The sequence below is a fragment of the Rousettus aegyptiacus genome, unplaced genomic scaffold (genome assembly GCF_014176215.1).
Source record: "Rousettus aegyptiacus isolate mRouAeg1 unplaced genomic scaffold, mRouAeg1.p scaffold_m13_p_5, whole genome shotgun sequence".
Taxonomy (NCBI): domain Eukaryota; kingdom Metazoa; phylum Chordata; class Mammalia; order Chiroptera; family Pteropodidae; genus Rousettus; species Rousettus aegyptiacus.
Genome location: NW_023416308.1, coordinates 55,946,749 through 55,961,699, shown reverse-complemented (window position 1 = coordinate 55,961,699; position 14,951 = coordinate 55,946,749). Strand labels below are relative to the sequence as shown.

At 34.8% G+C, this 14,951-nt stretch overlaps 1 protein-coding gene across 8 annotated transcripts in view; it reads right to left on the bottom strand.

The window, feature by feature from the left end:
- The window catches only part of PGR (progesterone receptor), a 126,813-nt gene that overhangs the window by 90,815 nt on the left and 21,047 nt on the right, over window positions 1-14,951 (bottom strand). The gene's annotated exons all lie outside the window — the stretch shown is intronic.

Below are 14,951 nucleotides of genomic sequence, written 5' to 3'. Positions count from 1 at the left end.
TCTTGCATAAAACCTGTATATTTAATTCTATTGGAAAATCCTGGAGCTAGGTCACTCTTAAAGGGTCTGGTGATCGTGAATAGCATGTAAAAATGTCCCTAGTTGTACTGACTTTATTGCTTAGTTTATTTTGGCTAAAAATTAGAAAACATGATGAATAGAAAGGGTGAACAATTTAAAACAATGAGAAGTACTCAATGAAGACAGAAGAAATGGATAAAACGTGTGACCCTGGAGTAATTTTGTGTGGGGGAAGCTACTTTTACCCTTCAAAAAATCTGGAATATGAATATTCAACAATGATAATTCTCAAAACCACAAATATGTTCTATTTAATAAGGTATTAAACAATATAATTCATTTAGATTGAACAAAAATGAAAAAAAATTGGCTTAAACATGTATATATTAATTAACTGGAAAATTTATGTCACTCGCGCTCCTTATTTTCCAATACATTTCCATAAACAGATGGCATAATCAATTTATACTTCTTAAGCATGAAAAATATTTTAAAAGATTATGGAATTTCCCTATAGAGTATTATATTAGTTGATGTTAAGATCAGATTCACTCTTCTGGCTGAAGTTTGTAGTAAAGGGACACAGAGGTACCTTAAATGCATGCCTAATTATGCAGGAGAAAGGATATTCTCAAGTGGCAAAATGCAAAAAGGCATGTCTATGGAACAGCTAATAACAAAATGGTTCTTGACCTGAGCATTTTTGGAAAAACACAGATGGTCTTTTCTTAAAAAGGTATTCCGCCACAAACTTACATTCAAACTTACATATCACTCACATACTAGTGTTCATTCTATTATTTAGGAGTCCTGGGCTTTTGGGAAAATTTCCCAAGGTGCTGAGAAACTAAATAAAGAAGTTGAGAACTCCAGGATTACCCAAAGCTTATTAAGGAAACTTAAAGACAGAAGCAGCATCTCTCCAGGCCACAAGATGGTGATATTCTGTACCCAAAAGAAGATGAGGCTTGTTATATAGAGACAAGTGGTAACACAGGTGGCTTGTAGCCAGTGACATGTGCTTATTAAGAGCTGAATAATCCAAAGCAATAAACAACTTAATGGCTCACTTATCGATGCAAGAATAATTTTTCCAGGTGATACAAGCTCACCCCACCCAAGGTGAACTTGCAGTTAGCTTTCTTTGTAAGATGGCATGGGTCACATTAAGTACCCAGAATCATTCACCAAACATAAAAGTGTGTGTAAGTTCTGTCATCTATCTATCATCCATCTCTCTCTCTCTCTCTCTCTCTCTCTCTCTCTCTCTCTCTCTCTCTCTCTCTCTCTCTCTCTTTCTCTTTCTCTTTCTCTATCTACCTATCTATCTATCTATCTACATTTATCTAGTTCTGACACTGATTTCCCACAAGAAGAAAGAACAGAAAATGGGGAGCAAGATTTTCCATTCTATACAGAGAACAAACAATGCTCATAGATGTAACTGAAGGGATGCTGTCCTAGTCTCTAAGTCACAAATATCCTGGGGGGGGGGGGGGAGGGAAGCCTGAAATACTAACAGCTGGAATTCTGCTGCCTTGTCTAATTTCTATTTCTTAAATGATTTATAACAGCACCTCCTTATTCAGTGTCTCAGAGAAAGAGTTCCCCTATACCAGGGCTCACACGTTCCTGAAACTATTCCTTCCTGCCTACTTTCAAATCTTCCCCTTCAATTTCCCCCTTTCCTAAAATCTTTAGTCTCTCCCTCTCTAGTAGTCTCTTCCTTTCTTAAGATTTCTCACTCCCAAACTCCTCAAGAAATAAAAAAAAAAACAAAAAACAAAAAAACTCTATCTAAATTCTCTAACTCCATCCCTCACTTTGTTATCTGTTTTTGAAGAAATCATTTGTACTCTCAATACTCAACTTCCTTTGCTCCTCAGCATACTACAATTTGGTTTATAAAGTGTTCACTGGTCTTATAAAGTATGTTAACATCATCAAAGATTTCCTCATTTCTAAGTACTGCAGATTCTTTCTTGACCTTCTGTATAATAACTTGCCACTTGCCTGCCCCACTGCTTTGTTTTGGGGGGCAGGTCTTTTCTGACTCTTCACCTGTCCTTCCAACAGTTGCTCCTCCTTGGCCTAGTCTTTACATGTTGTATTCCGCTGCATACACTGTATACACTATGTAGGTAGTCTCATCATCTTTCCACAGCTCCAAAATCTGACCTTCCAATCAGCTCTCTGTAGATCCCTCAAACTCAGTATATATAAATATGAATTTAGGGATTTTCTGGTCAAATTGTTTACTTAATGAATGATATTGTTAGATAAATTTGATAACAAATTAAGAAAATTTAAAACAGAAAATCATCTAATTATCATGCAACTATTTTCATTTTTGTGTTTCCTTCCAGTCTGTCTATACAGACTCAGAGAGTACATAATATCTATTTGTTAATATTTATTAAGTGAATGTATATAGTTTTATAAAACGTGCATTTGTTCAAGTATTTATTATTTATCGAATATGTCCCTACACTGTTTTTCAAATAATCCTTTTGCCCCACTTAATTGAAATGCCATCTTAAGTGTTGACTCTGTAGTATTGAATTGCAGTTACTGAAATCAGACTGCTTGTTCAAAGCTCAGATCTGTATCTTACTATCTACAAGATAATAATAACAGCAACAATTATTAACCCCTTATTATACACTAGGCACTGTTACAAGCTATCTGCATATATTAACTCATTTAATCATCACAGCAACTTCGAGAGGTATTATTAGTTCCATTTTATAGAGTTAATTGAGGCACTGAGAAGTTAAGAACATGCTTAAGGTCACGTAGCTAGACATTTTAGCTTGACTAACCTGAGAGGTAGTATAGGAAGTTAAGAGTGTGGAGCAATATTGCTTAAGTTCTAATTTCAACTTATTTATTAGCTGGGTCATCTTTTCTTCTTTTTGGCAAGTAAGTGAAGATCACATCTAGGGTTGCATCAGTGGATTATATGAGCTCATGTAAGAGCTTAGAATGGTCTGGCATAGAACAAGTTCTTTAAAAATGTTTACTATATTCATGCTTATCACATTCTTAAATCCTACAGTTATACATGTTCCACATGTGACTCAAAAATTCTACACTTAGGTTATTCAGTTTTAAAGGCAACTGAAAGACATTTTCAAATATGTAGAAAACCAAGAAATAAGTTCTTGATATACTCTTCCTAAAGAGTTTCCTAAAGACATAACCTAGCCAACAACAGGTGAGTAAAATAGAGAATATATGAAAGAGGAAGTCTGTTTTGAAAGAATTAAAAATGAGTCCTAGACAAATTTCAACATATACAGATGTTCCTTGATTTACAATGGGGTTATGTCCCAATAAACCCATTGTAAGTCGAAAATATCATTAAGTGGAAAAAGCATTTAATACATCTAACCTATCAAATATCATAGCTTAGCTTAGCCTACCTTAAATGTACTAAAAACACATTAGCTTACAGTTGGGTGAAATCATTTAACACAAAGACTATTTTATAATAAAGTGTTGAATATTTCATGTAATTTATTACGTGTATTGCTTTCATACTACCGTAAAGTGGAAAAATGATAACTGGGACTTAAAACTTGCTAGGGCTTCGGTTTTGTGACCATAGGACCAATGGGAATGAGGGGTGAGAATTGAATTCTGCATAAAAATGGATAATTTCAAAAGACTCTTATTGATGAAAATAGTTCTAGAAAATACTACCATGATAAGCCAATGAAGCCAGAAATCTGTCTAAAACTTTGAGTGAGAGGTAAATTTTTACTACTGCATGGTGTATGAACCTACACCAAGAAACAAATACTGGTCTAGGACCAGCAAAATTCCCCGGGTCCTGGGAGGAACAAATGCAAAACTCACCTGTAAGGACAGGTATGCAGATATGCAAAAAAGAAAAAAAAAAGGATTTGTACAAGAATATTTACAGAAGCAGTGCTCATAATAGCTCCAAACTGAAAACAACCCCCCAAATGATCTATATATAGCATAATGTATATACAAACTCTGTTTTAGTTATTCAGTGCATTACTATAAAACAGTGAGAATAAATGTCTCACCCATGCAAAAAAGTTGAATTCCTGTGTAAAATAAGTAGACATAGAAAAATACTGAATGATTCCATTAATATAAAGTTCCAAAATAGTCAAAATCATCTATGATGTTAGAAGTTGGAAGTTATTTGAGGGAGTGATGAGAAGGGGTGCAAGGGAGCTTCTGGGAAGCTAACAATTTTTTGACTTTTTGACCTGAGTGATGGCAGTAACATTTATTTAGTCATAATTCATTAATCTCTACATCTTTAATTTGAGTACATTTTTAAAAATATTTGTCAATAAAATGTCTCTATCTTTCTTTTTTTAAATGGTTCTACCTAAAAAGACAGCTTAGAGGGGATTTTGATCCAACAGAGGGAGTCTGTGTGGGGTTGACAACTGCAAGTCCAGAGGCTAAGGGCCAGGGTTGGAAGTGTTCAGAGAGAAAAAAAAAAGGCATCACCTGCATTACAGGATTATAGTTGAAGCTTCCCAGTGAAATATACCCAAGAATCCAACCAAAGTATTTTACTAGAGAAAGTGTCAGCTGTAATCATTTACCACAGAGAACTCCAGTGACAGTCATATATGTGTCTGCCCTGTATAACTGTGTGCATCTTCCTACAACCTTCAACCCATCTTCCTATACCTTCGTCCTTATCAACTGATAGTGGGTCTTAAGAATGTGAGCAGGGTAAGCAGAGAGGAAGGTGATCTTGTTCTTTCTTTCCTGAAGCCTTCAGACCTCAAACAGCCCTGAGCTGGAGCAAAGAAGAAACCCTATATTAGGTGAGAATTTGAAATTTTGACAATAATGCTGGCCTGTGCATTTTGATTACTGACATGAGATTGTTCTTATGATTATAAGCTATGGGATTGGCATAAGATTGCATGCAGAAGATGGAAGAACTAGCCCATAGAGTAGGTTTTGTTAGATGTAATGCTGATATTGGTATTTTGAAACACACACACACACACACACACACACACACACACACACACGGATAAAACACTTAGAGAATTATTTTAATATTGCTAGAAATATAAATGTAAACCAGTGGTTCTCAATTAGACATTTTTGCTCCCTTCTCCCATGCCCACTCTGGTACATTTTATAATATCTAGGGACAATTTCGGTTTGCATAACTGAGGGGTAGGTGCTACTGAAGAGACAGAGAATGCTGCTAAACATTTTACAATATGTAGGACAGTCCCCACAACAATTAACTGACTAAAAATGTCAGTAATGCTAAGGCAGAGAAATGTTGGTGCAAACTCATCATCAGCACCATTTTTTAAAAAGGTGTATTTTCTAAGTCTGTCCACTGAAAATGCACAAAAACAAAGACTACTGCAGCAGTAATAAATGCTAAAATCGAGATTGCTGTGTCTAATATTTTCATCAAAAAAGAACCAGGGCTCCTTGGAGACATGACTGGGACTGGAAATATACAAGTTGAATTTGGGATACTCTGTTTTAACAGAGTTTGATGTTACTGAGAGCTAATGAAATTGTGTCAGAGATACACTGACCAAAGTTAGGACAATCTGGACGTCAAAAAGAATTTGGTTGAAATGATTAAAACACATTTGCTACATAAAAAGCCATGAGTACATAATAATATGTAAGAAAGGAAAGGAGAGAAACAAAATGTATTCACTGGAAACTACTGGAAGTTGCTAGGGCATGAACTCATTACTTTAAAGCTAATAAAATTAGAAGGAATAATAGTAGGTTATCATCTTTTTGCAATCCCCAATGAAATGAACACTATTTGTTAAATCTGAAAAAAAAAACAATTAAAATATTCCTCCATTTTTCGACTAGACATCTGTGTGACACATTTTCTTTATATGTTTCAACCAAAACATGTTTCAACGTACTGAAAGTAGAAAAAGGTATGAGGCACAGCTGCATTCTATTAAGACACATTAAAATGACTTATAAAAAATGTAGAAACAATGTCATTCTTGTCATTAATTTTTCTTTTGGTTTGGAAAATTAACATCTAATACTTTTTTAAGTTTTAAAAATTTTGTTTTAACTTCTAATGTGATAAATGTTAGGTATAATCCACACAAACAAAAACTCTTTAGGCTCTAAATAATTTTTAAGCATGTAAAGGGACATGAACCAGAGTGTTCTGGAACCACTAGCCTGTGTAAGAGTCTTGTCAAATGTTTAATCTGAGTCTAATCATGTAGACAAAAATCAGACAAATCCAGATTGTAGAAATATCTACAAAACAGCTCACCTAGACTTCTTGAAAATGTCAATGTCCTGAATGACAAAAAGATGGTGGGAGATCTTTTTGGAATAAAGGAGACCAATGACAAAATAACATGCCTAGTTCTTAACTGGGTCCTGCATGGAAAAATAACCTAAACAGGATATTTTTGGAACAAATGGGGAAATTTAAATAGTGGCTATATAATAGATAAAAATGATTGCATCAATGTTAAATTTTGGGGTATGATAACAATTGCGCGGTTCTATTACAGAATAATCTTGTCCTTAGGAGATACATTTTGAGATCATGAGAGGTAAAATATGATATCTGTAATTTACTTTCACATAGTTAAGTATAGACATTCATTTTATTATTTTTCCAAATTTTCTGGATGTTTTCAAGAAGCCAAAGTATTCAGAAGACACAAAATGACGTAAAAATTTGGATCAGTTTTCCTCATTAAACAATCTGGGGCTGCACATGTAAAACTGGAATGAAAAGGGAGGAGAAGAATGAATATTTGACATTGTGAAAGAGAGCTAGACAATAATAAACTAGTGGTTTTAAAGTATCTTGATGTATGATTCAAGGGTTCTTGACTAAGGTAAAGGGAAAAGGTGTAGAGAGAGGAGGACAAGAAAGGAAACAAAATTTTATTGAGCACACTCTGGACTCTGGGCCAGTATACCAGTCACTTAACTGGTTTATGTAATCCTTATAACAAAATAGATATTACATAGGTATTTAAATTTTCCAAGGGAAGTGGCAAATAAGGTACATGGAAATACCTAAGTATAGAGTAGACATAAAGAATCTTGAGCTGGGAACAAAGAGGGCACAAAATATGTCCCTTAAGAACAGAGACATGGGCACTGGGCACCAACATGAGCATATGATACCTGAAAGAGGAGTTACATCTCACCGGTGGGTAGCAAGAGCAGAGAGAATGGCAGCTCCCATCTGTTATAGAAGAATGTCACTAAGTTTCATCTTGAACCAGAGGCCACTCCAGGAATCCAGTTTCGCCCAAGTATCAGACAAATATGCCCTTTAGTAGAGATTGGGGATATTCCTAAACCCTTACACACGTGTGAGAATATGTGTTGCCTTTAACCAAGAAGAGCATCTCACCTTGATACAATTCTTGCCAGTCCCAGCTTTTAGTGCTTCAAAGAGGAAATCTAACAGCGCAATTTGTGTTTCTTGGTAGTCAATCAGTTTTCTTTCTGTTTAAACTCATATAGGGTGTTTTCTTTCCACATGAAATTAAAAACTTGTTCAATATATGCAAATGTAAAATGTTTTCATTATATTTGTTTTGAACACAGTAAGTCTTCTTGATGTACAGAGTAAAATTTTTATTTAACTGTAAATTTACTTCTGTTATCCAAGTTCTACCACCTATTAACTGTAAGACTTTGAAAAAATCGTTTAACATCTTGGTGCTTCATTTTCCTCATATATAAAATAATAGTTAAAAAGTTGTTTGGAAGTTGAATAACATAATGTGTTAAAATATGTAGCATATTATAACAGAATAAATACTAAATAGGTAATAGTTATGACAGTTCAGTAAACAAATATTTACTGAATATCTTCCATGTGTTGACATTGTTCTGGGTGCTGATGGTAAGATTCTAGGAGCTTATTTTACTCAATCAGTTAATAGGTAATCTTTTGTTTGACTTGTTTTTTTAGTTTATTCTTCAGAAACACTTATTATTTGTGCATTGCCTTTTTATTCGTAATATCTGTTATCCAGCTGCACAGAGATAAGACCATTTGCTTTATAAATGAATAAACTTTCAGAGTCTGGTTCTATTACTACACCTTGAGAAAATTATCTAAGTCTCAATTTACTCATCCATAAAATGGAAATAAAAATAGACACTATATAAGGCTGTTATGTGGATTAAATGAGTCTAAATTAGGTGAAATACTTGACAGAGTGACTGGTACATAGTAAAAACAAGAAATCATAACTTGAAATTTTCATCAATTAGCCTTTTTTTTTCATTGTGAGGTAACTCCTTAAATATGAACTATACATAACTGATTTTATTTTCTGCTCTTTAAGGCTTCCAATATAGATTTTAACTCTACTGTTGCATTTTTAATCTTATCATAATATTTTATCATCTCATCCATCTAGGTTTTCGTCTCATCTAGTTCTTTCCAATGACACTCATTCTTGTTTTGCAAACACTGTCTTTTGTCTTAATGACGCAAAGATTATTAGTCAAAGTTTTCTTCTGTTTCTTTTAGAAAATCAAATTTAAGTATGCTTTCCCTAAAATCAAAACTATTTGTTATTGATAGGAGTGTTAAAATGAACAACTTGACGATATGCTAGTGGGAGAATAGGATTGTTAAATGACACCGGCAGTAGTCAGTCACCAAAGTTTGGTTGTTCAAGGACATTGGACATTAGAATGAGTTAGATGCGTGGGGAGTGTCAAAAAAATGGAATTAGAGAAGAAAGAGCCAATTTTCGAGACTTTTATATGAGGAAAATAGTAATGTTAGAACCGACTGAGCCAGGGATAAAAATAATAGAAAAGAAGTGTAGAACATAACAGGGCTCAGACCCTATAGGGCCTTGGAGACCACTGTAAAAGCTTTGATTTTTCTCTAAATATAGTGCCATTGAAGAATTTTGATCAGAGGAGTTCTTAGGTAGTTAGGTAGCCATGAGCGACAGGAGCGAAGGCCCAGCTCTGTAACTATAGAAATGACAACACAGATAACCCAACCCAAAAGGCTATCCCTAGGACCTGCCAGAAAAAAAAAAAATCTCATTTTTTAACCTAACAATCCCCCTACATCCTGGAGTATAAGGAAATAAATGGCCATAGTATAGCAACCAGTTTAGGTCAGCCACGAAGCTTATGCAGTAAGTAGGCTCTGACCTTCTTTACACTTCAGCCTCATCATATCATTATTAAAATGTCATGAATATGCCTGGAAGATTATGAATCTAATTATAATAAATCAAATTCTGGGAAGGTACATGTGCAGTTGACAACAGGTTATTATATAGCAGCTAACTGTCGATCAAAATGACCTCACACATCAGCTAGCATCACCCTTGTCACCACCGATTACAACGCAGATATAAGACAGACCTCCCTACAGTGCTACGACCCTCTCTGGTGTAGCTCATTTCTCTCTTGAAACATCAGTAAATCTTACTTTTCCTCATCTTTGCTGATTTGTAATTCTTTACTGCATCAACATAAAGAACCAAAGCTCCCCCTAGTACCACTGGGGCAACAACGGACTTAGATTGGCCCCAACGGTGACAGAGTGATGTGATCAGGTTTATAATTTAACAGTATCACTTTGGCTTCTAGGTTAGTATACACTCTATGAGGGCAAGGTGGGAATGGGACCAATTAAGAAGCAGTTGCAATAAATCCAAAGGATAATAACTGTGGCTTGAACTAAACTGGTCAGTGGAGGTGGTGATAAGAGATCAGATTTTAGATGCATTCTAAAAGAAGAACCAAGTAGTTTACAGAATCTAAGTGACATGCCAATATTTAATTTTTAAAAGTCCTCAAAGTTACTATTTAAAATCATTTCTTCTTTCTTTCCTTTATCTCTCTTTAATTTCTTTCTGACTGGATCAGCTTCTCAACCATCCTTTCTGAAGCTAGTCCTACTGCTCTCTTTATAGACAAAATAGTACCTCCAGATCTCTTCTAAAATCTCTCCCAATTATTTACATATCTTTTAAATTGTAAGACACAAAATTATAGGCAGCATCTAAATAGTTACATCTGATACTTCCAATTATATATTTAGCTAACCAGTAAGCATTCAGGGGAAATAAGGAATTACATATAAACTTTTAAAAACCTACACAATGGTTTGACTTAACGAAAATTAACATACTACTGAGAAAGTAGGCATGTAAGACATCTATATAAAACATGAAAAAATTACAAAATATATGTCAACAGATTATTTAACTCATTGTTACTCTGATGCAAGATTATGACTTTTTACACATGCAAATGGTTTCTTCCCTCATAGTTATGCAATTTATTTTTTCTTTTGTGTAGAGCAATCCAGAATTTATCAATGTTCAACTTCATTATTTTAATCCAACTTCTGCTTTGGCACATTGGGTAACTTAATATTCTGTTGCAATTCTCCAGTGCCACTCCAGCTTCACCTGAAGTTGGCTGTGTCAAAACCTACAATTATATCATTAGGTCTAGGATTCTAAATACATGACTGTACTACCACTAGATTTTTAAGCTTTTTATAATAAATCACTTAATCAATTGCTACTGCCATGTCTTACTTTGAACATAGTGCTGACTGCCATGGTATAATAAAAACGCTTTAGTTTTTGGAGTCTAGTAGAACTGGGTTTGATTACCTGTTCCATCACTAACTCACTGGGTGACCTTATGCAAGTTAGCTTTCCTTCCTGTCTCAATTCTTGTATTTGCAGAAAGGGAATGGTAATAACCCCTCAAACAACTCCTGAGAATTAAAGGAGATAACAAATATAGTTAACAAATATTAGTACCATGTGCCTACTATAGTGCCTAGTATAAAACAAGGACAAAAAAAAAAAAAAGAGAGTCCCTGTCCTCCCTTCACATTCTCTCACATTTTTTTTGAATTCTCCCTTGAGAACCAAGCATTCCAGGTAGGGGCAACTGCCATATGCCTCCTACACTTTAACTACGCTGCTTTAGGGAATGAAAAGTAGCTTTTCCTCAACAAAGGACTGAAGGCCCAGATCCAAGTCAAATAGTATTTTAAATAATCTTAGAACTAGCCTCCTATCACTTTCTGCCCACCTATCTCATTACTTCTACAATTAACTTTCTCGAAATCAAAGCTGATCATGTCACATCCAAACTTAAAGACTCTGGCTTGCAATGGAGTTAAATAGTACTTTATTATGCATAGGAAACAGCTGAATGGGTCATTGAAATGCAGATTTCCGAGTCCCTTTCCTAGACATTTTGATTCAGCCTATCTGGAGTGAGGCTCAGAAATCTTCATTTTAAACTAGTATCCCAGGTGATCCTGAGTCAGAATGGTTTGAAAACCAAACTGGGAATAACACTGGTTTACCAAACAAAATCTAAAGTTAGAAATGGGGCTACTTTTTAGTCCTATTAGTTTGAGATGTTCAGTAGTTATCTATGAAGATATCAGGTCAGCAGTTGGATATATGAGTCTGGAGTTCAGGGGAAATGTCTGGCCTGGAGATAAAAACTGGGGAGAGTCAGGATGTTGATAATTTACCGAAAATCATGAGACTCAATTAGATCTCCAAGGAAGTAAGAAAATAAGCGGAAGGGAAGGTGCCTAAACACCGAACACTAGCCCCTCTGAAATTAAAAGCTAAAGGAGAAGAGACTGAAAAGGATCCCGTGAGAGGATTCTTTGGGTTCCAATCCCGGCTCTAATATTTATTCGCTATTTGTCTGTGCAAGTTGTTTAACTTTTTTATGTTTATATAATACATGTAGCCAAGTACCTGATTGTGTGTGTCGCATAAATGCCACCATTATTATTAAATAAGTTCAGAACAGGACCATTGAAGCTCTTTGTAAGGTTTTTTTTAGAAGTTAGAAAATCCTACTTCCAACTACTTAAGTATGTACTCATGAAACTTTTTACAGTCTACAATGTACTTATAATGCCTTCATAACAAAATTAACAATGGAGTGATCTACAGACACTTGTTTTTCAAAATGCTCCCTTCATCACAAAAGTGTCTTGCAAAAAGGAGTTATTTCTGTTTTTCTGTCAAAAACATTGTTTTTAACTTGAAGGGAAAGATGAAGTGTCCTTTCTGCCAAATATATTCTGAGATCCTTGTTATCACAGGAAAGGTCAGTAATTTGGAATACATACCCTTTTATAAAGGAAAATATATATATATAGCTCATCTTTATACCTGACAGATCTTTTGAAGCACTGTACAGTGAGAAAGTCACTGTGTGGTAAAACAGATTTCCATTGTCCTGCTGTAGTATGCTGCAAAGTATCGCTAAGATTCTATTGTATTTTAAGGGCCTTGTATTAAAAATCAACCACAGTAAAGACATCTCACAGAGTTTTGTTTACTTAAGATTTCAGCTTGTTTGTGCAACATATAGCTTACCTATGAAGGAAGCAGTAAATTAATTTAGTGTATGACACCTGTCACCTTAATTTGAAATCTTTTTTTAATGTGACAGCAACAATCCTCTGGTGGCTCATGCAGTCTTTCCAGAAAACATTCTTTAGTAAAGGAGGCAATTACTATTGAGACTATATCTTCTCTATACCTTTGCTTTTATTGACTCATCAAAAAGATCATTTTTTTTTATTTCATATTGAAACAGAATCTAGTGATCAGTAAAACTCTATCATAAAGCATCTAGTGATGATGAAATGTTAACTCAGATATAAAATCTAATTGTCAAATGGTTGCTGTCCTCCAGTCAGTTTCTAGTCTCAAAAATCAAGATGAGAGTGAAGCTGCGTAGAGAAAAGGTAAGCAACCTCCATCGGCTTTAATCTACACTAATTTCCCCAGGTGGGCCAACAAAATGGGTACTATCTAACCATCAGAATATTTCCTGGACTTTGCCCATGAGATTCGGAATATTTTCCACTGGTGTTTAATATGGTATAAAACCACAACTGAGACTAGATGGATTTGGACTGCATGGTGACTCCTGCTGCTCTAAGCCACCAGGCTGTGCAAGCTTGTCCCAATCATTTCATTAGCCTGGTAGTAATACAACCTCGCATTTTACTGAACTGAATTTTTTGGTGATGATTTTTTGGCAGTAATTCACTGTACTATAAACCAAGACAGATGATACTCCGTTCTTTCATCTGTCTAGGAAACCACACTATAATTTTTTCCCTAATATTTATTTCTTTAAATCTTGAGCAGTTTTCTATGTGTCTTCCAAAAGTATTTTCTGAATGCATTTAGCTTGCCACCAAGTTGTTTTACACGTATTTTTTGTTTTGTCTTACATATATTATTATTTCAGTCATTTATTCAATAGTAGGAAGAACAGTATGAATGTGTGTATTGGATTTTTACTTAGAAACAGTCAAAGGAGGCTTCTAAACATTTTTCATTAAGTTAAGTGAAATTTTGAATGGCTAAATTGAGTACTGTATCACCTTAAACACTGCTGAAAAAATTGTAGAGATTTGTCTTCAGGTTCTGAGTACTAAATTTATAACAATGGCTTCATTGAATTATTAGCCAATATCTCTAGCAAAACATTCTTAGAGCAAGGCTCGTCTTTCATGATAAGGTATATAAATCCATATTTCAAAATGACTTCTTGATAACTTCTAATTTTTTCAATTTTCTGGTTGATCTGATTACATTGTCTAGTTTAGAGCTCTATATCTGGCTAATGAGTAGGTATTACAGAAGATAGGAGATATTTCAGTGCTGCTATTTTTCTCGTCTATTATGCTTAAATTAATTGACATTATCTTCAATTTGTGGTTTCTTTGGGGGTCCAGATAAACTGCGGTAGTACTTGGCCATACCTTAAGCATGAATTGAGAAGGTGACTTTGCACTCATCAATGCATTTGCACTGTGACCTGGTAACTTCCAATAGGAGGCTTTCTATGCTATAAGCAGTATTTTTCTAAAATATGCATTGAGAGAGTGCTAGGACAGGTGCCATTGATATCAATGATTCGTTTCTTACTTTTGAATAAGAATAAACATAAGTTCTAGCATTTTCTTCACACATGTCAACGCCTAACCTCTGGGGTGTGTGCATATTAGAAAACCAGCATTCTAGTAGATTTGGGGAGAAATGACCCATTCCAGTCCTAATACATGCTTGCAGCTCCTACTACTGCTGTTTTGTCTTGCCAGCCCCCTTTGACACATCATCACTGCCTTACTTCATTTCCCCAAGGCAACAGTACCACAAGCTGACTATGTGAAGTGAAAATTCACTTAGTTTGGAAGCAGCTGGAGGTAACGAAAACATAAGACAGTAAACAATTCCAAATGTGCTGTCAGACATCACCATCCCTAGGGATTCATTGCTCATTCCCTGCAATAGGAAATGTCTTACAGGCATTTATTTTGAGCCCTTGCCCCTTACTCTGTTGTTAGGCCCTCTATTTCCTAGTCCTTACTTCAGCTACCAGCCAACAAACCTCTCATTTCATTCTTCACACTTTAATCCTCCTAACCCAAAGAGGGCTCTGGAATGAATGTGCATAAAGACACATTCACTGAAGTGCTCTGCTTAACAGATCAACCATTGTGGTCTCTAGTGTTAATACAAACACTGCCATGAACTTTGAAATTATAAGGATTTTTAAAAATTTAATATTTTTTATCTAATGCTTATGCAAGATTCATACTTCTCTCCTCTACTTTCTAGTAATGAAACATCAGAGTTAGCTGTTCCCTAGCCTAAGCTTCTAAAATTTGTAGTTCACACCTCTCATACATATTACCAGATTGGATTTTAATAATGATTTTACATTTTTTCTCCCTAAGTTATGTACTTGGCATATTCATTTCTGAGTCTTAATATTTAACACAAATCAGAACAAAGAAGTCACTGAATACATGTTTTTGATTCTTTTGTATGAATGAATAAATAAATAAACAAAGAATGAGTGAACTAACAGACCAGAATGTC